The 24,771-nt window shown below is 51.6% G+C and overlaps 1 protein-coding gene across 5 annotated transcripts in view; it reads right to left on the bottom strand.

Annotated features, from left to right (window-relative positions):
• The window catches only part of HIVEP3 (HIVEP zinc finger 3), a 475,566-nt gene that overhangs the window by 164,618 nt on the left and 286,177 nt on the right, over window positions 1-24,771 (bottom strand). For all 5 annotated transcript variants that reach the window (XM_047869023.1, XM_047869024.1, XM_047869022.1 and 2 more), the window contains exon 3: window positions 1,847-1,927. The gene's annotated coding sequence lies outside the window, so the exon portion shown is untranslated. The remainder of the gene's footprint in view (window positions 1-1,846; window positions 1,928-24,771) is intronic.

Raw genomic sequence — 24,771 nt, 5'->3', positions numbered from 1 at the left:
CGATGAAGGTCCTGAGGCCCAGACTGGTTACCCTGCTCCTCAGGGGAGTGACGGCACAGGGTTGGAGCCCAGCGCTGCGGGGCCCCAGAACCTGCTCTGTCTGCTCTCTCATGAGATGAGGGACACCAGAGCATCCCGAGTTCGGCCAAGAGAGGAAACTGCAAAAGTACGAAATTGCGTGGCATTGCCCGCCACACCGAAAACAACTCTAGGGCAGGAGAGGGCTGGAAAGCACCTTGACAACGGCATTGGGTCCTTAAAGGGGTGCTGTCTTGGGGGGTGGCCTGGTCTGCAGAGATGGGGGAAGGAGGACAAGAGGACCTGGCGGGGGAATAAGGGGTTCTGATGGCAAGCCCAGCAGCCCTCTACCAGAGAGGCCTCCACCATAGCACAGGGGGCCTGCACTGCCTGTGGATGCTCGGCGTGGGGAGATCCGAGGGCCACGGACACGTCAGCAAGCGGTGTCCTGTCCTGGGCCCCGTTGTTCAGGTTGTTCAGGTTTAGTGGGCACCTCCTCTTAGATCTCAGTCTCTGCCCGGGGCCCAGAGGCCTCTCCTGGCACCGCGGAGCTGACTGCCTGGACCTTACGGGGTGCAATCCGAGCCCCTCAGCGTGGCATTCAAAGGCCTGTTCGCTTCTCCCGGCCTCGCTTCTACCCCCTCCTGCCCTGTGTCGACATCTCAGCCACTCTCCACCTTTGCACTTACTGTCTCAGCCCAGAATGCCCTTCTTCCATTTTTTTTTTTTAAACCTGGTGAACTTCTATTCATCCTTCAAAGCCCAGTTCAAGTGTCACCTTCAAATGAATGGTCTTCCCTAAACCACCCCCACAACCAAACCCAGAAGAGAACCCTCCTGCCTTCACAGGTTTCCTGTAATGTAGCTACTGGCACACATCTCCTGCTTTGGACGGGAAACTTCCTGAGGGCATTGACATGCATCGCTCATCACTAGGCCCTGTTTCCTAGGCAGCCATCCCCCACTGCCTTGCAGATCCGCCCGTGAGCTTTGGCCTTGTACTCACTCCAGTTCTAATAAGAGCCTCACTGTCAGGTCAATGTGGCCTTCCATCCTGGCTACCCCTCACCCGGCTTGGTCTTCACGCCCACATTCTGCTGCAGGCATGCTCTCAGTGCGTGAGCAGACTCTGCCCTTCCCATCTGGGCAACCTGTAGTGACCGTGGTGTTCCGCCCAGCCATGAGGGGGCAGGTATGGGGCTAGCGACCGTCCATGTCTGAGTTGGAGTTCAATCAGAGGTTGCTAGAAGAGGCGTAGGTCCTGCCCCCAAATACACACGTGCACACACACAGCACACACACAACCCAGTGCAGGCTCTCTGCAGATGTGAGTTCCATAGAGCGATCAAACGGGGAAGGGGTGGACAGCTGTGGTGGCGTTTCCACTGCCTTTCTCCACCATTCCATGGCCTTGGCTGGAGCCTGGAACAGCTGGCTTCTGTCCTACCCAGTTCACTGGGTCTCATTCCCTCATTTTTCAGACAGAGAAACAGAGACGCAGCAAGGGAGGTTCTCACTTGAGATTTTTCTGAGCAGTAAAGGCAGACCTGGGGTCAGGACCAGTTCCCTGGCTTTCATCCCAGGATACATTCCCATCGCCATATGCTGCCATTTGCAGAAATGCTAGCTGCAGGACTCTGGACATTCGGTAGCTTTTTCCTTAAGTCTCCCCAGAGTGTGGGGCTCCATTCTCCTGCCAAGGCTGAAGTCACTCCCACCTACCTCCTGGCCACAAGCACAGCTAGTGGTCTTTGGGCTGTGCTGAAATTTCTCTGTGTCCTGGGGTGGGGGGGGGGGGTCAGGCAGGGGAGAGATGGAGGGGGCTTACCTGCCCAAAGTCAGCCATGGTCTCATGGTTGAGATGTGTCAGAGATTTCTGAGAGCCTGAAGGACTGTGTTGGAGGGAGGCCTGTAGGAAGTAGAGAAAGTGAGAATATTATTGCATCGCCATCTGTCAGCTTACACTTCGGTTTGAAAAATGCATCCAAAAATGGTGAGCGCAGTTCTGCTGAGAATGGCTCCAGACATCACCACTTCTCCAACACAGGCGTCATGGGGTTAAGATCAGGCCCCCCCAGAGAGGCAACCCCGGCCTCCCAACCCCACTCTCAGAGCTGCAAGCCCAGTCAGCAGCCGAATCTCAGGCTGGGAAACTCTTACTGTCAAGTACTCCTTGGGGAGCACAGCCCCTCACGGGCTCCCTGAGCACTGGTCGTCAACATTCACTCGTTCTTTCTTTCGTTATTCATTCACTCATGCAAGCGGTTGATAGCCATTTGGGAAAGCTATTAGAGGCTGGTGTCAGGTCTTACAGAGAGAAAGCCACCGGGAATGACAGCTCCGGTCTTACAGATGCAGAACAAACGCCACGGGCTCCCAATCCCCATCCTGGTGGGTCTCCTCCCTCCCCTGAGTTATCTCTGGGCCAGACACCAGGCACAGCATTTTACACGTGCCCTGCAGTGTACCTACCACTTTCCGCACCAGGATCGTTTCTCTGCAAAAACATCTCTCCAAACTCCTCGTAACTATGCGCTTAGTATCTTTTCATTGGGAAAATAAAGAATAATGCAAAAGGCACAATGAACGTAATGCTTTACAATTAACTTGTATTTTAGTAATCACAGCACTACCACGTATATTTAAATAATGGTTACACATACTCATTCAAGACATGTTATTTATGCCTTCTGGGCTTAAGGCATTGACCCCCTGGGAATCCACTCAGTCAATATTCATTCAATAGGTATTTATGAAGCGTCTCTGCGATGGCTGGCCCCATGGCCCACAGGTTAGGGACCCTGGTACAGGGATGAGTGGTGGCTCTGCAGTGAGACGTGCTCAGGTTTGAGTCCGGCCCAGAGTGGATGTCTGCTCACAGGCAAGCCCTCAGCCTTTTGCCAGCTCAGAGTCCTCATGATTAACACAGAGATGATGACCCTGATGTCACAAAGTTGTTATGAGGATGAAATGACCTGGCATAAAGCAGAAGCTTAACAACTGGGCACCGGAGGACTATCACCATCATTGCCATCATCCTCATCCCCATACTCCCATCACCACCACCACCATCATCATCATAAATAACATCATCATGACCGTCGACAGCAGCACCATCATCATCACCATCATCATCATAAATATCCTCGTCATTACCGTCAACAGCAGGAGGACCATCAACACCATCATCACCACCACCGTCATCATCATAAATATTATCATTGTTATCATCAACAACAGCACCATCACTATCACCATCACCATCAACACCATCATCATCATAAATATCGTCATCATTACCGTCAACAGCAGGACCATCGCCGTTATCACCATCATCATCATAAATATCGTCATCGTTACCATCAACAGCAGGACCATCGCCATCATCACCATCATCATCATAAATATTGTCATCGTTACTGTCAATAGCAGCACCATCACCATCACCATCACCATCATCATCATAAATATCATCATCATTACCGTCAACAGCAGGACCATCGCCATTATCACCATCATCATCATAAATATAGTCATCGTTACTGTCAACAGCAGCAGCAACACCATCACCATCATCATCATAAATATCATCATCAGTACTGTCAACAGCAGCACCATCGCCATCATCATCATCATCATAAATATCGTCATCATTACTGTCAACAGCAGCAGCAACACCATCACCATCACCATCATCATCATAAATATCGTCATCATTACCGTCAACAGCAGGACCATCGCCGTTATCACCATCATCATCATAAATATCGTCATCGTTACTGTCAATAGCAGCACCATCACCATCACCATCACCATCATCATCATAAATATCATCATCATTACCGTCAACAGCAGCACCATCGCCATCATCACCATCATCATCATAAATATCGTCATCATTACCATCAACAGCAGGACCATCGCCGTTATCACCATCATCATCATAAATATCGTCATCGTTACCATCAACAGCAGGACCATCGCCATCATCACCATCATCATCATAAATATTGTCATCGTTACTGTCAATAGCAGCGCCATCACCATCACCATCACCATCACCATCATCATCATAAATATCATCATCATTATCGTCAACACGTCAACAGCAGGACCATCGCCATTATTACCATCATCCTCATAAATATTGTCATCATTACCATCAACAGCAGGACCATCATCATCATCACCATCATCATCATAAATATCGTCATCATTACTGTCAACAGGAGCAGCAGCAACACCATCACCATCATCCTCATAAATATCGTCATCACTACCATCAACAGCAGGAGGACCATCAACACCATCATCACCACCACCATCATCCTGCTTCCTGTCTCTTTCTGAGTGCTAAAAGGCTTCTCCTTACCCCCTCTAGTAGGATACACAGTAGTTTCTACCTTAAAATAGAATTACTTTTATCTACATCTTCCTTCTCAGGTTCATGTCCAGCTCTGTAACTTCAGAGTTGTGTGAACTTGGGTAAGTTACTATCTGACTCTCTGTTTCCTTGTATGTAAAATGGGACAGTTTTAGTAATCCGTGGAACTGTTGTAATGATTAAAGGAAATAATGTATATAAAAGCTCAACACAATATCTGGCATCAGCTAAATGCTTGATAAATGCTGGTCAGTGTTGTTTGTGGTGTTTATGGTATTAGTAGTAGTAAACAGGATCTTCATTTCTCTTCCTAGCTTGTGAGTGCCTGAGGGCAGCGACCATTCCAAATCCATCTCAGTCTCCCCACAGAGTCTAGCACAAGGCCCGTCTCCCAACAGACGTTAATAAGTGTTTGCTAAAACAGTCTTGGAAGCTCACAAAATCAGATGCAAAATAACTCAAGGGACAGGAGCATGGAACATGGCCAAGGACAGAGCCCTGATGGAATCCTGAAGAACTTCAACAGATCTCCTCAAGAGAGCCATTTGTTACCCAAGCCAAGCTGTAGGCCTGCTAGGAACATACATTCATTCATTCATTCATTCATCAAACTCACCAAATTTTCACTTTGATCAATAACAAATCCCTGCCCAGTGCTTTTCTTTTTTTTCTATTGTGAAATTTTGTTTACACCTGCCATGTCATTCAGTCTCCACAAAAGAGCTTAGAGGCAGCTAGACTAGGTATCGACAAGACATTTTGTAAATAAGGAAATGGAGGCTCAGAGGGGTGACAAGACTTGCCAAAGGGCACACAGCAGTCAAGGCCATGGTGGGAAGTGGGAGAAGGACCCGTTTGTGACCATGACTCCTTCCCAATGGCCCTGTGATGTCAAGTACTTTATAAATCCAGGATCATTATTCTCACTGCCCAGTTCACTTCTCAACAAACAAACTGGAATTAAATTGTTTTGGTGCTGTTTCAACATGCCTATTAGAAAAGAAAGACTGTAAGTTCTCCGAAGGCAGGAACTATGAGAGCCACAACAGTGTGGGGCAGTTAAACATATTGAGGCTGGGGGCGCCTGGGTGGCGCAGTCGGTTAAGCGTCCGACTTCAGCCAGGTCACAATCTCGCGGTCCGTGAGTTCGAGCCCCGAGTCGGGCTCTGGGCTGATGGCTCAGAGCCTGGAGCCTGTTTCCGATTCTGTGTCTCCCTCTCTCTCTGCCCCTCCCCCATTCATGCTCTGTCTCTCTCTGTCCCAAAAATAAATAAACGTTGAAAAAAAAAAACTTTTTTTTAAACATATTGAGGCTGACCCCAGACTGCCAGGGCTCAAATCTTGGCTCTGACACTTATTGGCTGTGGAATCTTGGACAAATTACTTAATCTCTCTGTGCTTCAATTTCATCATCTATAAAGAAAGGATAATAGCTATCTATGGGGGTGTTATGAGTAATAAATGGGCTAATCTATGTGCAGCATCTAGAATAGTACCTGCTACATAGTAAGGGTTAATTATAATTCTTATTCACGATGCATCCCTGTACCTAGAACAAGGCCTAGCATGCACAAGATCACCAATAACCATCTGTGGGATCATTGAATGGATGACATACTCCCCGGAAATAAGTCAATTCAAGTATGGACTGAGCAAGTCCAAAGAGTAGCTGGAGCTCTGGCCTCAAGGAATCTAGAGTCCTCCAGTTCCTGGGTCATAGCCAAATCCAGCAGGAAGGAGATCGGCTATTCTAGGACTTGAAGGCTCTTCTAAAACCAAGAGGTTTCGGTTGGGGCGCCTGGGTGGCGCAGTCGGTTAAGCGTCCGACTTCAGCCAGGTCACGATCTCGCGGTCCGGGAGTTCGAGCCCCGAGTCAGGCTCTGGGCTGATGGCTCAGAGCCTGGAGCCTGTTTCCGATTCTGTGTCTCCCTCTCTCTCTGCCCCTCGCCCGTTCATGCTCTGTCTCTCTCTGTCCCAAAAATAAATAAACGTTGAAAAAAAAATTAAAACCAAGAGGTTTCGGGGCGCCTGGGTGGCTCGGTCGGTTAAGCGTCCGACTTCAGCTCAGGTCATGATCTCACGGTCTGTGACTTCGAGCCCCGCGTCGGGCTCTGTGCTGACAGCTCAGAGCCTGGAGCCTGTTTCAGATTCTGTGTCTCCCTCTCTCTCTGCCCCTCCCCTGTTCATGCTCTCTCTCTGTCTCAAAAATAAACAAACGTTAAAAAAAAAAATTTAAAACCAAGAGATTTCATGTCCAATGAAGGATGGTAAATATGACTGGTGATTAAGAACATGGGCTCTTGAGTCAGATAATTAAATTCAAGTCCTCATTTGTCATTCTGTCACTCACCAGTTGTGTGCTTACCTCCATGTACCTGCTTCAGTTTCCTTATCCATAAAATGGGGATACTCACACCCCACTCCCCTGAAAGGATTAAATGTCATATGGAGGAGGTAAAGCCTCCTGTCCCTGGGCCCAGTCCATAGTGACAGTGACAATGAGCCCAGTGCGGTCAGCAGCCCTCAGTGTGATGGAGCCCATCCTATGGACTGTCCTGTGCCAGGTGTTCCTTCCACCACACTCTCCCTCATGTGGGTTCTGGATGCCTCCGCTAGGGACACGCCTTGTGACAGCAGCCTGGGCGCCGCTCTCGAGGCCAAAATGTTGCTGCGAAAAGGCATATTCTCCATTTGGCCCCAGCGCAGACTGGGCCCTGTGGAGGCGAGACAGCTGCTTGGGAAGCAGCCCCCCGGGAAGGGTGGTCTCTAGAGAACCCCTTTGGAGAGTTCCTCCTAAGTGCCAGTGCAAGCAACTCGCAGCCGGCGTGCAGCTGCCTCTGAGGCAGTCCCTGTCCCTGCGGGGGCTGCAAACCCCTGTGCTCCGTTTCCTCAGCCAAGACCCTGAGGCTGGCAGCCCAACCTGCTTAGGGAGAGGAACTAACATTTACCGAGTCAGAGACTTCCCATTCCTTGTCTCTTTCACCTTCACAATAGCCTGTGGGCGGGTTCTTGGTCTCCCCAGGTAGCCGTTGTGAGACCCTGAAGCAATGAGCCACCCCATAGCTCAGCCTCCTCATCTGTGAGCACTCCATAAATATCCTTATTTATTAAACCCATCCTCCAGAGAAGGAAGCAGAGGCCTAGAAAGGGAGGTACTTTGTCCAGGATCATGTAACTAACAAGTGACAAAGCTGAAGCTGTTCGGCTTCAAAGTTCCATCCCTCCATCCCTCCATCCCTCCATCCATCCGTTACATTTTGAAGGCCCACCATGCAGTATGCACTGCAGCCATACTCTTGCTCTGATTTTAAAAGATATCCATATGATCTATTTCCCATCACTCCTAGGACCCTAACATTCAAGTCAATTCCACTTAACAAAGGCACATGAAGTCCTTCCTACATGCCAGGCACTACGTGAAGTTTCGTTATTAAAGATCACGCGGGATCCTCATGACAATCCTGTGCAGTTGACTGCCTTGTCCCCCTTACAGATGAGCAATTCAGAGAGGCAATGAACCTGCCCCCACTCACAAACATGGAGCCTGATGGAAGCCTGAATCATCTGACCCGCAAATCCAGTCTTTTCTCTTCCCGCCACGTTTCCTTTATCCAACTCCCACCTGGCCCACAGACTCTGGAAGTTCCGCTCCTCAAAGTCGCTCATCCGGCAGAGAAGGACGGCCATCAGCCCTCCTGGCCAGTGCCACCCACCCTGAACCTTCAGGACTTTGTGCCTCCCTGGTGCCCCCACCCCTGGACTTGACCCCTGGTTGCTTACATCTTGCCCACTTCAAAAAAAAAAAAAAAAAAAAGGACACGAGGAAGATTAAAGAATAAAAGTGTAGCATAAGGCTCAAACATCAGATGAAAGCAGAGTCTGGATGTAAAGGGGCAGGGCGGGCTGGATGTAAGTGTCTTCAAGGACAATGCCCGATGCGCACAGGGTTTGGGGAAATGGCGCTTTCACATCGCTGCTGGTAGTGGAAGTCGTCAGAGTGTTTTGGGAAGCAATTTCACAGCTTTCACCAAGAGCTCTGCCTCACAAATATCCATACTTTGGGGCAGAGTCATCCCAGTTTTCAGGAATGTAGTCTAAGGGAAAAAATTCTATGCAAATACCATGCAGCCTCATTTATAATACCGAAGTGCTGAATACTGGAAGCAAATCTAAGTGCCAACACATGAAAATGGCTAACAGGTCTGTGGAAATGAGAGCACATCAATATTAGGAGCTTGCAAGCTACAGCCTGCAGGGCAAATCCCACCAGCAGCCTGTTTTTGTAAATAAAGTTTTATTGGAACACAACCACACCCACTCACATACACAATGTCTCTGGCTGCCTTTGTGCAACAGCTGCAGAATGAACAGTGGGGACAAAAACAGGGTGGCTCAAAACCCTAAAATATTTACTCTCTGGTCCTTTACAGAACAAGTTTGCTGACCTCTGACCTACTTGGTGGAATATGATGCATCCTTTAAGAATGTGATATGAGGTTTAGAAAAGCAAGCTACAAAGTTTTATAGATTGGATGACTTCACCTATGTAAATAGAAAAAAAAAACCCCATGCAAATGAAATTGCATGAAACTGTACCTAGACGGAACATAAAACATGAAAAATAGAAAGAAAGAGATGAAAATATTAACACGATGAGTAAGATTTTTTTTTTTTTTGCTTGCTTGTACTAGTTTTTACTTTCTAATTCTTAAGAAATGCACAGGTATTATATAAAGTGAAATACACATGTTTTAAAAAGAGAGATGCCTAGGGGCACCTGGGTGGCTCAGTCAATTAAGCGTCCGACTGTGGCTCAGGTTATGCATCATCTCATGGCTCATGGGTTCAAGCCCCGTGTCGGGCTCTGGGCTGACAGCTCCGAGCCTGGAGCCTGCTTTGGATTCCATGTCTCCCTCTCTCTCTGCCCCTCCCCTGCTCGTGCTCTGTCTCTCTCTCAAAAATAAATTTAAAAAACAAACAAACAAACAAACAAACAGAGATGCCTAGTTGAATAGCTTAGCTCTGGACATCCTAGCAGCCAAGGCAAAGAGTAAAATCAAAGGGGGTTCTATTGTCAATAGTAGGAAGATGCCAGGGAACAAGGAAGGTCAAACTCTCCTCTTTCTGAGAGGGCTTGGTCACCAGGGTCTTTGTTTCAAGAGAGTCGAGCAAAACAATGGACAACTTTCTCTATTTTTTACCGATATGCTTAACTGTTTCCTGCATATATGGCTATTCCTGGTTATCGGCCCTCCAATGATGCCCAAGAGAGAACATTAAGCTATGGTTCTGTAGGGGCAATTCTCCTGGTGGCCACGGTGATTTAGGAGTTTTTTATTCGTGGCAAATCACATGGAATCTTGGCAGAAAAAGTATCAGTGTCTCCAATGGACCCATGAATTTTCAACTTACGTTGAAGGCCACGACAAGAAACAGAGAAAGATGGGGTGTTCTGGTAGAAGCTGAGTGGTACCACCCCTGAAGAGGCAGAGCCCCTGGGACTTTTTGGAGTCCAGCTGGCAAACTGCTCCATTGGCCCATCCCTCTGGGGACCTGGAGAGTCCCTGGTCTTCTCCAGGTCGAAGGCACGGGCAAGAGCAGCCTAAAGGATGCTCTGCACCCACAGAAGGTAGAGCCATGTCCTCTAGAGATACAACTATGAGGGAAAAGACAAGGCTTCATTGTGAAGATAAGAAAGTGGGACTCATGATTGTGCTTCCATGGAGGGCCCTGGGTGAGGTAAGGAAGGACTTGACCTCTCCAGGATGGCAGTTCTGGCTCAATTCAAAGGCTCTGACAGGTAGGCTGAAGCCTAAGGTGAAGAGGCTCTCTGGTGGGTAAATAAGCCTAGAGGACACACATGTGAACCAAGGTCACATCCCATTCCTATTCCAAGAAGGAAGAAAAGAAGCCTGTTGGCAGTGGGGTGTGGAACACTGTAGTGAAGTGACGGAGACAGGAGCTCTGGATCCTATTTGAATTCCACTGTGTTACTTATTGGCTATGCCCATGGCAAAGTCATACTTCTTTCCAAACCTCAGTTTCCTCATGTGTAAGAAAAGGAAAACGACAGCCATATAAGGGTTAAATGAGATAGTGCATGCTAAGTGCTTAGTGCCTGACCTGTCCCACAGTAGGTGCTCAATAATGGTGTGCTCTTTGCAGCAATACACTTGGCCAACTCCAAAACCTGCCATGGCAAGGGGATGGTAAGACTGGGAATTGACCTTTGATTCATGCAGTCTTCTCGGAGAGAGAGAAGAGAGAGAGAGGGAGAGAAGAGAGCGAGCGAGCATGTGATCAGGGGAGAGGGGCAGATGGAGAGACAATCTTAAGCAAACTCCATGCCCAGTGCAGAGGTTCAATCCCACAACCCTGAGATCATGATCTGAGCCAAAATCAAGAGTAAGACACTCAACCAACTGAGCCACTCAGGTGCCCCTTGATTCACACACTCTTAAAGAAAGGCTCTGGAATGTTCTGGGGCTATCACCGGTTTCCTGTAATTGGTGAATTGAAGACACACGGATAGAATTTCTAGAGCAGCTGGGAAAAGCCAGGTAGGGCCATTGCCCAGGTAAGTGGCTCAGGAAGCCTCTAGGAGGATTTGACAGAATCATCTACCTGTCAGGGTGATATCAGAGGGGGACCACCTTTGTGGGGACCTGACAGAGGGCTCATGTGGCTCCTCCTCTGAGCAGCTGTCCCCATGCAGTTGTGAATGTGCATCCTTTGCCCTGATGTGAGGGACATGTACCACACCGTCATGCCAGGCATCATGAACTCCTGTGGTGGGCATTTGCTGTGGCATCCCTTCTCCCCGCTTCTGTAATAGCACCCTGATTTCATTTGGGGGTCCTGGTCTTGGGGGACAGTAAACCAAGGCTCCCTTGCAGCCCAGGGGAGGGCATGAAGCAGAGCTAGATACTTGGATGCTCGCTTTTAGGTTCTGGAAACTTCCATCTCTGTGGCCTTGGCAAGACGGCCACCAATTTGGGTTTTTTTTGCTCCCCTGAGGAGCCCTGAGTCCTTTCTGAGTCTTGTTATCCAGCTTTCCCATCAATTCTTGGAGTTTCTCATTATCCTTCCAACTTAATCCCTTTTGCTTATGTTGTCTAAAGTCAGCTTCTGTTGCTTACACCAAAGAGCCCTAATGGGTACAAAGAGGAAGAAGTCAAAATGGCACCAAATCCAAACAGGAAAAGTTCAAGTTAAATACTGGGAGCTACCCAGGAGCTTCCCCTGTTTCTTCTTTGTTGGTGGAGACCTGCTTTTATTGGGCCCCACCTTCCCCAGCCCCAGGGGGTAAACCATGATTAATCCAAGGCCGTAAAGGTAGTTTGATTCCATTTGCAAGTGACTGGTCAGACATGGGCATGTGATTCAGTTCTTGCTAATGGGACCTATTACTCCCATTTTACAGCTAAGGGAATCCTTCTCAGCATTTCTAGGAAAGGGGTTCCTTGCTAAAGAAAAAAAAAAAGAGGGAGACTGAGAGAGAGAGAGAGAGAGAGAGAGAGAGAGAGAGAGAGAGATTTTGGGGAAGATGTTCCTCTTCTGCACCATCTACCACCATGTGTGCAAATGGCCCCTGAAACCGTCCTATGACCTTGGATGAGATGATGCAGTTTGGTGGTGAGGTTGGCAGAGCGTGGGAAAGTTGGAAAGGACTTGTACCCTTGACATTATTGGGCTGCTGGGTTACTCAGTTTGGAACTGCCTCTATCTCCAAGCCTCTGGAGCTAATAAATCCTCATTGCTTAGGCCACTTGTTACATTTCTGTTATTTGCTGCCCAAAGCATCCTACTACCCAGCCAGTGCTGGGAATTCCCACACATGGGAATGTGTGCCCCAGTAGCAGGCTGGGACTGCAGCACCAAGGGCCAATGGCAGGAATAAGCCTGGAGAAGGGAGCATCCAGAAGGCGGAGGAAGTCTGTGATGGAGCCAAGCAGGCCATTCACAGGTGGGACACAGGCAGCTTCCGTGTCCCAGCTAGCGGTGGTAATCTCTAAAGCGAAGAGAAGGGCAGGGCCATTTCCTGGATGTCTGCCTTGTTTAGGACAAGAACCCGGCCAGCAGCCTGACGGTCATGGGAAGCAGAGTCTAGCCCAAAGTGGGGTCTGGGTGGAATTGTAATAGCCAGTCAGGGTCTCAGGGTCTGCAGTTCATGTGCAGCTCTGACCCTCGTAGAGAATTAGAGTCTACGGCAGAGAAACAGAGGCAGAACCCAGAAGTAAACCCAGGGATGCAGTCACTGACACAGCAGGGTTTGAGGGAGGCTATAGCTCAGCAGACACATGGCCCCACCCCCTCAACTGCCACCACCCGTGGGAACGCCAGATGCACAGTTCAAGGCAACCAGGCCAATTCCAGCCCCTGCCAGCCCCGGGCACGGATGAGCTTCTGGCCTCTGTGGCTCAGATGTTGGACAGGTGCATCGGAGGGACAGTGCCTGGAGCGGAGTGGGGCAGTCAGGGGCTAGCAGGCCTAGGTCAGGAAGCAATCTCCATCAGAAGCTGGGAGAGCCCCGGCAAGATTTCCAGCTTATGGCAATTTGAGTCCCAAGGTATGCAAGTGACTCTAGTGCCTCAGACAGACAGCCTTGCTTGAGACTAAAGGGACGGCAGCTGGACCAACGCTCCTCCCTCCATCTCATTCTTCATGCATTAGACGGGGGGGGGGGGGGGGGGGGGGTCAGGTTCTTCCTGTTGCATCCACGCCTGCACACTGCCTCTTCAGAGTGTCCATTACCCCTTTCCTGATGCTGAACAAGCCCTAGAAAGACCCCCTATGGGTCACGTTAGGGGCTGGAAAGATCCTAAAAGCCATCTAAGGTACCGCTCTCATGTGACCAAAAGGGAAAGAGAAGCACGGTGCTGAGCAGGGACATGTTCTTACCCTGCGACGACCCTGGGAAGTCCACATCATCTCCAAGGTCACACAGCTCTGACATTCTATGGTTCTGCTTCAATAGGCTGAACATGTGAAATTGTAAATTCATGTTTCCTAATCACTCAGAATGATGCTAACCTTAAGCCCCCAGGGAGGGTCTGGCTCTCCCCTCCCTCATCTCTCCTCTTCCAACAGCTGGGTCCCCTTGCAGGCTCAGTCCTACCACTTGTTCTCGGACCAACCCTCCATCTTATAATCATCAGCATCACCTGATCGCTCAGACTTGCCTGCTCTAATATTGTGCCTGTTTCTGGAAGCTGTGTCACTGCTCTGTCCCCAAGGCCCGGCACCCGCCTTATTCCTCAGTCCTGGTCCAGTGCCCAGCTGTAGCCCCACACCCCGCTCCCAAGTCCCCAGGGCTGGGACTGTGCAGCACGGTGGTGATATGATGGTGGCCAATGGTGGCTTATGAAGCAGGTGCTTCTTGCTGGGTGAGGATTGTACATGAACTCCCCTTGAGCAAATCCCCAAAGAGAACTATGTCAGGCAGTGACGATCACTACTCCCATTTTACAGATAAGGGAGCCGAAGGCCAGCTTGCCAAAGGTCACTTGTCTGATCAGTGGCAGTGCCGGGATGCCCCCCTGATAGTCCTATGTCAGCTACTTGTCTGGACTCTGTTTCTCCAGACTTTGCTGCAGGCCTGGGCTGGATTCCTCCCACCGCCACTGTCTGGGCTGGCCTTGGGTACCACTCTGCTCTGAGGGCGTGGTTGGTTCAACTCCCTGGCCTCTCTTACTCTGTAGCTCTCCAGGCTTATGCCGGGTCCCTCAGGGAGGACGTGAGATTTAATGGCTCTGGAAGAACGGGCAGGGGGTGGGGAGGGTGGGACAAGAAGCCAGAAATCAAGCCTGGTTATTTGCAAACATAGACCCCATGACAGGGTCTACGAGGCTAGTTCCGTCCTTCACTTGCTCACTGGGAGTCACGGGCGACAGCTTCAAGGGCTGAAGGCAGCTGACCATCATACCCACCGTCCAGGGGAAGCTGACAAAGTTTGACAGTCCTGTGTTCAGATCCCAGGTCTGTCCCTTCTAAATTCTACGAACTGGAGGCAATTCCGGGTGAAGGGTAGCCTCCTTCGACCCCCAACCCCTGGGCTGTGAAATGGGACTAATGACACCAATCTTGTGTGGCCTTCATGAGGACACACATGAAGCATCCATGTCAAGTGCCCAGGCCTCAGTGAAGACTGGCTCCCTTCCATGCCTTTCCTTACTGGTTCCTGTTCCCCCTGGCGCTGGCTGCCTTCTGCACCGCAGCCAGAGACATGGCCTCTCGGGGCTGAGAAGCCCGAGCGGTCCCAATGATGCCCAGCATGTGGCTGGCAGGGACTCGGGCACACTCAGCACGCTGGAGATAAATACAGGGTCCAGGCACCTGATTCTAAACAATGGGGCTATTCTGAGGTTCTAATTGCTCAAGGGGAAGGCAGGCTCTGGCCAGTGAGCAGCCCCAGACGGTCAGGACAAGCACCGGGCAGCAAACACATCAAGGAGCAGGTGCAGAAAAGCCGGCCAACAGGTTACAAATACCAGAGTGTCACAGCGGGAGGGTGCTTACAGAGCTTCTGGGGTGACCACACTCGTGGTACACAAGTGGGGAAACTGAGGCTCAGGGTGGCCAAGTGCTTTGACTCGTGGCTTTGACAAATGCTTATCGAGCACCTTCTCCAGGCTAGGCTCCGTGCTCAGCCTCAGGGATCTCACAGTGTGTGGGGAGACAGATGGCACACAAGCAATCCCAGTGCCTTGTGACAACCGCCAGAAGGAGGCAGGGACGGGGCTGCAGGAGCACGAGGACACGCCACACTAGTCATGTGGGTGAATTCCTTCATCCATTCATTTTTTCATTCATTTATTCACCGATGTGCTCTGTGCTCGTATGGGCCGGGCGCTGTTCAGGGGCTGAAGACACAGCCCTCAGTGAACTCCAGTTCCCACCGTCATGGGGTTTACAGTCTCATGGCAGAGAAAGGCGATCACAGATAAGCGAAGAGGAGAATGATAGAATGTCAGGGCAGGTAATGTTATAAAGAAAAATCCAGCAGGGTAAGGGGACGGTGGGCACCTGCCACCGATTGACGTTTTAGGTAGATGGTCGGGTTGATGCTAATGATGGCAAGGTGACATTAGCACACGAAGCAGGCAGGGCAATGAATGTTCCATCCTTGAGTAATGCGGGGAACCATGGCCCCAAGATGGTCTGCCTCAGGGGTCACAGAGCACCAGCAACAGAGTCCGGAGCTGCTCCAGGTCTCCTGTCTTACAGGCTAGAGCTGATCCCCTGCTCACCATGACAGTCTCTCTGCCCCCCTCGCCAGCACCCTTCCCTCATCTTCTCCGGGGGCAGAAAGCACCAAGCAGCTCTGCTAGGCGGGGGTCCCCCGTGGCCACCACCTCCTGGCTCACCAGTGTCCAACTGGCCTCAGGCGATGGAGATTGACAAGACAGGGCTGTGGCTGTGCTGGCACAGCAGGCTGTCCCTCCCCTCTGCCGCCTCCCACGGATGTCAGTGGTGCCCTCCTGTCAGACGCACGTGGTCCCTCCACTTCTGAGCCGTGTGACCTTGACAAGTTCAGCGGAGCACCTGTCAAGACTGGATGTTGTGCCACGTTCACAGAGCCGGGAGAGGGTGAAGCAGAGGAAGATGTGAACTGCCCGCAAGAGTCAGTGGCCCGTCGTGGGCATCACTCCCTCCTCAGGGCTCCCACGGCTCTGAGGGCACTTGGGTCCTTTTGTGGTATCTGCCCTGAACGAGACGGCCTGCTCCCAGGGAGCAGCCTGGGCTCCTGAAGGGCCCCCAGCAGCCAGCCTGGACTCAGGGGGTCCCACCCAGCTGCCACGCCACAGGTCCACAACCATCCCCCTGACTGCTGCCGGCCAGGAAAGCTAAACCTGAAGATTAAGGAGGGAAGGCAGAACTGTGGATTCGGGGTCAGCTTCTTTAACAGACTAATGACTCTGGGCAAATTCGCTTTTTTTTTTTTTTTTTTTTTTCTTTTTTTTTGGTAAATGAGGAAACAAATCAGTGTCTAAGGTTCTGCAAAATTATATGGTGATTTTAATATCATTGTTTCCATTCCGGAATCATAGGTTGAGGCCAGAGTACCCCATTTGTAACCTGGTTCTACAGTCCTTTCCACGACGTCCTGCCCCACTGTGTTCTCCTCTCACTGAACTCTCCAGTGACAGGGAGCTCACTACCTGCTGAGCAGCCGTGCCATGTTTTGACTGTTTCTGAGCAGTTAGAAACTTTCTGTCTATTGCTTGAAGACCTGCCATGCTGAGCTCTGGAATGCACAGAGTGGGTGGTGAGCCAGCCAGGGGAGGAGGGTCTGGAGAGAGGTGCAGGAGGGCGGAGGGAGCGTGCGGGAGTTGAGGAGCACCAGGGAGTGCTCCCGATGGAGCCCTTCACAGGCTGTCAGCACTCCCCACTTCCCAGATAAGCTCCCACTCGAGGTGCCTGCTCTGCTCCAGCCCAGCCCTTCGAAAAGACATCCTGTTTGGGCTGCCTCCTGCCCGGGGCTGCTCAGCAGAGGGACCACAGGGGCCTGGGTTCTCAAGCCCTGATGTATGATTAATGACTCTGATGAGCTCACCAGCCCATGGAGGGAGGGTGATCCGAGGGGAGGCCAGAGGAAGGCTGGTTATGGATTTTAACCCTCTGATGTTACTGGCTGGGAATTTCACATCAATAATTCAAGGCAGTGGGGAGGAGAGGTTGAGAAAAAAAGAGAGGTTGAGCAAAAGAGAGAGGGAGGCAAGGAAGAAGGGGAGAGAGGTCGGGAAGGATGGGGGAGGGGAGGAAGACAGGGAAGGAGGAAGCACAGATGCATTTCTGGAGTGTTCCCCACGTGCCACTTTCGCCTCCTTCAGCAACTTCGAGCCCCACCGCAATCTGTGAAGCACCACCCCCATTAACTGCCACCCCATTAACCGGAGAAGAAACTGAGTGTCAGAGAGAAACAGCTAGGCTTTCAGGGTCAGGGAGGAACAGACACCCAGGTCCGCTGATTCCAGAACCCAGATTCTTCCTTCAACACCTTGACTCTGGAGCGCGGCCGGGTCAGGGAACACAGAGGGTCCCTACCAGTGTCAGGACACCCAGCTCAGCTCGCGCTCTGGGGCTGACATGAACCTACAAGGAGTTTGAAGGGCTTTGCCCCTGGGAGAGAAAACAGCCATTGGCCTTCTGGACAGCACCAGAACTTTGTTGCTGGAGCTGAAAAAATTAACTGCTATATTTAAAAGCATTGTTCCGTTGCTAAGGCAACAGAGGGGCTAAGAATAATATAAAAAGATGATATGCCAGGTTGTCACTGGCAACCCAATTTTAAGGGTGTGTGTATGTGTTTTAAAAGAAGTCGGGGGGGTGTGGTTCAGACTGTCTTCCCCGCTCCCTCTGGCACCATCTGCCCCAGGGAAATGTCCAAGATGTGGCTACGCCTGGGATCTCACGGGTCTGCGTGATTCGAGGGAGGGCTCGCATGTCCTGGCCCCGAGCCTAAAGATAAAGGTGGCTCTCTTTCCCTGACTGCTGTCCCCTCCAGGCAGCCCCCCACTGCCTGGGTAACTTCCTTCAGCTGTGGAACCCCAGCCAGAGGCACCTCTCAAACAGATGGCCCCAAAATAACTTCTTCTCCCCGACCTGGGAGCTTGCAGCCAGCCTGGCAGACTCCCCGGGGACCACCCGGGAACACAGATGGTTGGGAGAGAAGAGCAGGAGACAGATTTATTGATCTGCAGCCTGGATGTCAGGGCTGAGAGGCGGCTTGGGGCAGACACGGGCCCAGGGCGGGCCCTGGTGCTCTGAGGAGTCTTAGAAGCACTGGGTCTAACCTCGATCTGGAGCCGGGGTCCCAGTGGCCTGGAAGGGAACAACAGCAGACCCGATGAGGGACGGGGAGGCGGCTGGGGACACGGCCCCTGGTGCTGCAGCCAGCTGCTTGCCGGGGCTCAGATGGAAACGCTCGCGGGAGATGCAGAACCGGACAGCAAAAGCAGACAAACAGCCTCCCCAGGGCAGTTTATCAACAGTCGTGTTTCGGAAGGAGATTTGTTATCCTTACCTTTGTCACGGTCAGGCGATATGGCGGAAAGCTGTGAGATCAGCCCAACCAGGGATCCCAGGCCAGCTCTGCCGCGTACTGCTGTGTGACCTTGAGCAAGGCCCTTAGCATCTCTGGGCCTTGGTCCTATCATAGGTAAAAAGACAGTGGCTTTTTTAAAGGACTATGCCTTGGCCTTGATAAACTGACATGTAGAGAGAGCCAGGCCTGGCACACAGACTATCTTCCATAGCACCACCCCCCGGGAGAAACCTTTACCTTAGCACTTCTCTGTGCCAAGCCAACCCTGAAGGCCACAGCAGCGCCCGGAGAACTTGGGGAGGAGAGCGGAATGTGACCAGAGGAGGTGTGTGAGTGGGGGGCAGTCTGAGAAGGCTTCTCTAACAGAGGTGACATTCTAAGAGGGTGACATTCCTGTGCGAATAAATGAGGCAGGACACATAGCCGGGGACCCAGAGTGGCCAAATGTTCCTGGAAGGGTCAGGGAATTCCAAAGGGAGAAGAAGGTCTAGCAGGATGAGGAAGGGAGGGAGAGACATTCCAGGCAGTAGGAATGATCTGAGCAAAGGCAAGGAGGTGGGAGAGCACAAGGAGGGTCCGAGAGCAGGGCACAGGCTCACTGGGCCAGAACCTACAAGGAGGGGATGCTGGAGAAAGGAAATGGCCAGATCTGTGTTTCAGCAAGACCTCTGTGGGGAGGTTAGCTGGGCTGAGTGAGCTGGAGGCAGGAAGGCCCATGGGGATGCTGGTGCAAGAGTCCAGGCCAGATAAAGGACCCTGGGCTGAGGCAGAACAGGGCTTTATAGGTTACAGGGTACATCCGTGTTCATTATCTCACTGGATCGAGCCAGGAGGTGCAGAGGGTACGGAAGGTACTGCCTACCCCAGCTCTCTCCCATTCTCACGGGGCCTCCCACAGTCAGGAGGCTCCGCCCATGGATCGAGTTGTTCCATATCGATTTCCCAAGCATCCTCAAGAAGTGGGCAAGTCCAGGGGACCCGGAGGGGCCCAGTGAGGGAGAGGCCTCACGCGTGGGTGTAGTCAGGGAGGGCTTTCTGGAGGAGGAGCAGTGGAGGGCACTGGGGGCAGCCAGCACAGCACGAGTAAAGCTCGGCGAGGGGACTGGTCACAGGGCAGTGGGGACAGAGCTCCCAGACCCTGCTGCAGCTGAGGCCTCCCGGAGGAGCGGTGGAAGAAAGCAGGTTGGCCATCTGGGCGGGGCTGGGTCATGGAGAGCCACGAATCCCGGGCTGAGGGGCTGCCTCTCCCGTGGGCGGGGAAGACCCGTGGGGAGCCACGAGGGGCCAGGAGGGTGGGAGATGTGAACAAAGCAGTCTCAGGAAGCCAGGCTGCGCCAGACAGCGGGCGCCTCGCTCCTCTTCCCGCCTCTCAGACATGGGAGCCTCCTTGTCCAGCCGTCTGAGTGCTGGCAACAGCCACCAGACCTCAAGCATCACGTCATGGAAAGTGGGTATGTTTCCTGAACAACTACTCTTATTTCAGCAGAAGATACCAGCCTTCCCCCAAGCCTCAGCCTGCCCCTTGCAAGGAGAGCTAGGTGCCTTGCATCCTGTCCCCTCAGGATGCAGTTCTGGGCTTCCTTTCCCATGAGGGAGGTGCCCAGAATGTGTCTGGGACGGTGTCTGGGCCTCATGGAGTTCAGGCTGAGTGAGCAGGTGGGCAGACAGCAGTCACAAGGGGCTCAGCCTCTGGGGGATCGGAACCCGGGTGGAGGTTTCTGGGCCAGGGCAGCCCCATGACGCCGGCCCTTGCCTTTCTTCTTCCTTCAACAAATATTTATTGAGCACCTATTAGGCGTCAGGCACCGTTCTAGGCATTGAATCAAACAAAACCCCTGCCTTCTTGGAGCTTAAATTCTATTGGAGAAATAGTCCACCCACACTCGACAGATAAATATCAACAAATGAGTCCTATGAAAGAAATCAACAACTTGGGGGAGGGAAAGTGACCAGAGGAGGTGTTTGAGTGAAGGTGGTCAGGGAAGGCTTCCCTAAGGAGGTGAAATTGTAAGGAGGTGACATTTCGGCAGAGGCCTGAATAAAGTGAAGGAGCAGTGGAGAGAGCATTCGGGAGAAGAGTATTTCGGGCAGAAGGAATGGTACGTGCAAGGGACCTGAGGCAGGAATGAATTTGGTGTTTCTCAGACTCCTCATCCAGTGCTCTGGGCGAACAAAGAGGCTCAGAGAGGTTAGGTGACTTGCCCAGAGTCGTGTTGTTGGTTCCTGGCCAAGCAGGGGGAGAGGCCAACTTTGCTGCCTGTTGGTCCAGGGCTCGTGCACCACTGAGTGGGCAACCGGCCAGCCAGAGTGTGGGCGCTGGCTGCTGGCTGCTGACTGTGGGGGCGGGGCTCTGGGGTGAGACAGGTGTCACTCAGTCAACAGATATTAACTGAGTACCTACCACATGCCGAGCACCGGCTATTTGGGGCCCTGACATATGGCAGACATATGACACGTGGACAGAAGCGTTTACTGCCATGGAGCCTACATTCCAACGCAGGCTGCAGAAACGCCGAGAAGCTGGGCATTCCGGAATGAACACAACCTCATCTTAGCTTCAGAGAATTCAGAGTCTCTCAAGCACAGGTTCTCAGCATAAGACGGCCGGCAGGGCCCTTCAGCAGCGCTGAGTCCATTTTAAAGAGGGAGAGACTGAGGCCTGGTGCACTGAATGTCCCACACTCGGCAGCCAGTGGCAGAGCCAGGCCCTTACACCCCGGAGTCCAGGTTCCTAGCCCAGGGGGATGCGTGTGGGTGACGGCGATGATCTTGGGCGTGGTACACACCGGCCGTGTGTCTGTACCTCACACCTGCTATAGCATGGGATCTTTCCGAACCTCCGTTTCCTCATCTGAAAAATGGGACTAGTGTGGCACCTATCTCAAATAGTGCTCATGAAAATTAAGGTGACATATGTAAAGGGCTTAGCACGGTGAATGCTTGCAGTTGTGATAATTATTAGCGAAACTTTAAGGACACTAGTATCTCTTTTTGAAGGTGACAGAGATTGAACTCCGCTGTGATCTGAACAGCTGACCTGCCCCAGCTAACAGGCTAAGTATCCCACAGAGGGTCTGCCCCAGCATGTTAGCTGATGGAGAATAAGGGCTGTTTCGCTCCCACCTCGAAACAGAAACCTTCTGTGTGTGTGGCCTGGCCTGAATCCTCATCAATCCCCTTTCCCCTTCTTTCCACGCTCTCCTGTGTCTCTGTCTCTAACTCCCCCCACCCCCTTCTCTCTGTCTCTCTCTCATACACATACACACACACACACACATAGAGGCATGTGTTACAATTATGGCTATAAGACTTTAACGCACCCCAGGCAGTGGGATCCAAGACCGAAGGGAAGCAGAGAAGTTTCCAGAAGACTCTAGCTTGGACGGAGGTACATGTTTTAACCCTCCCTTTTGGCTGGGCTGAAACGAACCTTGATGGGACTAGGGCCTGTCCGGAGGTAAGGAAGGCAAGAGCCCATGGCCAAGTGGGGCTGATAAGACACACACCACTGATATGATAAAAGACCAGGGCCCAACAGCCAGAGTGGAGGACTCAGAGGGTGCTACAGAAGCCGTGAACAGTAGCTGTGCAAAGGGCACCCCAGAGGACTTCCTGGAAGGGGAGGAGGAGGAGGGGAAGGAGGGTTTCATTTGAGCTTCAAAAGATGGGGAGGATTTGGGCAAACAGACTCCACTGCTCAGTATGGGAGTAGCATTACAGGCAGACGATGAAACAAAGTGACAAAGCACAGAGCGTGGAACGTTGAGGGTGTAGGACAACAGTGAGGTTCCAGTGATGATTTGGGTTTCTTCTAAGTTGAAAGTAAGATGTGACCAACAATAATTCCTTCATTCACATGAATAGCTCACCTATCTAAAACCAGCTGAGGCAGCCTAGGCTTTCCTTCCTGTGCCTGAATTTTTCCAACTCCCAAATGAGTGCGTCCCTGACACGGGAGGGAGGTGGCCCCAGAACAGATATTTCTGACCAACAGGCAGTCATCGGCTGACCCACACTGTTCAGGAGACCTGGGACCAATTTCCCTACGCCCATCAAGAAGTCCTAGGCTCATCTCAAGGCCTTGGTTTCCTGGGACACCCATCTTTCTGGGGCAAAAGCAACCACATCGGATGGATGATTCAAGGACCGGGATGAGGACAGGGACACACCCAGAGCACCTCCTCAGCCTCCCCTAAACCACAGGGCAGCCCAGGTGGGATGATGGCTCACGGCCACACCACGCGTGGAACCGAACCTTGAAGAGCTGCGGTGTCTTGCCTGAGTCCTATACCTGGTTAAGTAGCAAAGCCTGGGTTTGAAGCCAGGAGAGTACAACTCCCAGCCCCCAGGGCCTTTGCAACTCCCAGCCCCCAAGGCCTTTGCACCAGCAGAGGCTGTCCCTTGCCCTAAGTAGCACAGGCCAAGGATGGAAGCCAAGATGGGGAGCAATTTGGTCCCACGAGGACTCAGACTGGAGGGTCTGCAGCTCACACCTGCCACTCCAGAGGCCCAGCCTCTCTGAGTCAGCAGACTCTGGCTTTGGTTTCAGCCAAGCCACCTTGGCCCGTCCTACACCTCCCCTGCCCATGCTGAAACATCCTCCCTGGCCTCCATCTGGGGCCCAGATATTGGAACATCTTCTGAGCAGCCAGGGGACTCCAGCACACTGAACCAGATGTGCTCACAGTGCCCCACAGTGCCACTCTTGAAGGGGCTAAGGTAGAAAACTGCCACTGTTTTCTCCACTGGCACATCCCTCAAATAGAACAGCCCATGCACAGGTCCACTCCACGTGGACACGCCTGGGTCCATCCAGAGACATGTGTTCGTCTGGTCCTGGCTCACCCAACTCAAGCACCGAATATGCCTCATTATTATGCCACCTTTTCAAAGCCTATTATGGGCAGTTCCTACGCAAGGTGTTGAGGGATCTCCAGGTAGAACCAGAGCCGGGCTCTGAGGGTCAAGAGACCCGTAAGTGGAGACACTGGAATCCTTGAACACGGTTGGTGGGAATGTAAAATGGCACAGCCATTGGTAGTTCATCAAGAAAATCAAAAATAGAATTGCCATATGATCCAACAATGTCACTTCTGGGTATTTCTCCAAAAAAAAATTTTTGAAATTAGAATCTTGAAGAGATATCTGTCCTGCGATACTCCCGCAGCATTACTGATGATCGCCAAGGTGTGCATGCAACCTGCGTTCGCTGATGGATGAATGGATAGAGAGAATGTGGCATTCACATGCAAGGGGATATGATTTCACCTTAAAAAGAAAGGAAATCCTGCAACAGGTAGCAACATGGATGACCCCAGGAGACATGATGCTAAGAGAAAGAAGCCAGCCACAGAAAGGCAGATCTCGTTTGATTCTACTTAGAGGAGGTACAAACGTAGTCAAGTTCACAGAAACAGAGACTAGAATATGGATTCCAGGGGTCGAGGGAAGAGGGAAATGGGAGGTGCTATTCAACAGGTATAAAGTTTCAGTTATGTGGGATGAATAAGGCCTAGAACTCTGCTGTACATCACACCTATAGTCAACAAATACTAAAAGAGCAGATTTCATGTTAAATGTTATCGCAACAGTTAAAAAAGCTCACACACCAGAGCAAGAGGCATAGATGGGTGCACAGGTTAATTACTAATGCTAATAGCAAAGTTTATACAACTCTTATCCTGTGCCAGATGCAGGCCTGAGGGTTTACCTCTATTAATTCATTGAACACTGGCGACGATACTATGAAGGATATACCAGATGAGTACACTGAAGCCCAGAGAGGTTGAGTAACTCACCCACAATTGCAGTCACTCTGCTCCCAGGCACAGAGTCGGGGCTGGAACACAGAAAGTCTGTGCTCAGAAAGTCACGAAAGTCTGTGCTCTAGCCCTACTCTCTGCTGTGTTGAGGGACACACAAGTATGGTCCCTAAGAGGGGACCCATGGGGCAGCATGGGGGGGGGTGGGATGTGACGTGATTGACTCCACCAGAAAGAGTGGGCATGGAAGTTTTCCAAAGGGAGTGAAGAAACACCATCGCCCCAGCAGTGAGCACGCCCCTGGCCATCCCTACCTCCCCCACCCTGGTGCAGTCGGTGTACTTCCTCCCCACTGCGGGCTCCCAGGGTTCTTGGTGTGTGTCTCCTCTGTAATGTGGACATGGTCTGCTTTGCCCCACTGTAGACTTGTCTCACCTCCCACCAGAGCAGAGCCCTTGTCCTACCCTTCTGACCAGCCTGGGAAGTAGCTGGTGCTTGTGAAATCTTTGTTGAATTGACATGAACTTCTCATGGATGCCAGGGCTGGTCCTGACTGAACC

This window comes from Prionailurus viverrinus, chromosome C1, assembly GCF_022837055.1.
Source record: "Prionailurus viverrinus isolate Anna chromosome C1, UM_Priviv_1.0, whole genome shotgun sequence".
Classification (NCBI taxonomy): Eukaryota; Metazoa; Chordata; class Mammalia; order Carnivora; family Felidae; genus Prionailurus; species Prionailurus viverrinus.
Note: the sequence above shows the minus strand (reverse complement) of the source record. Positions and strands in the feature narration are given on the sequence as shown.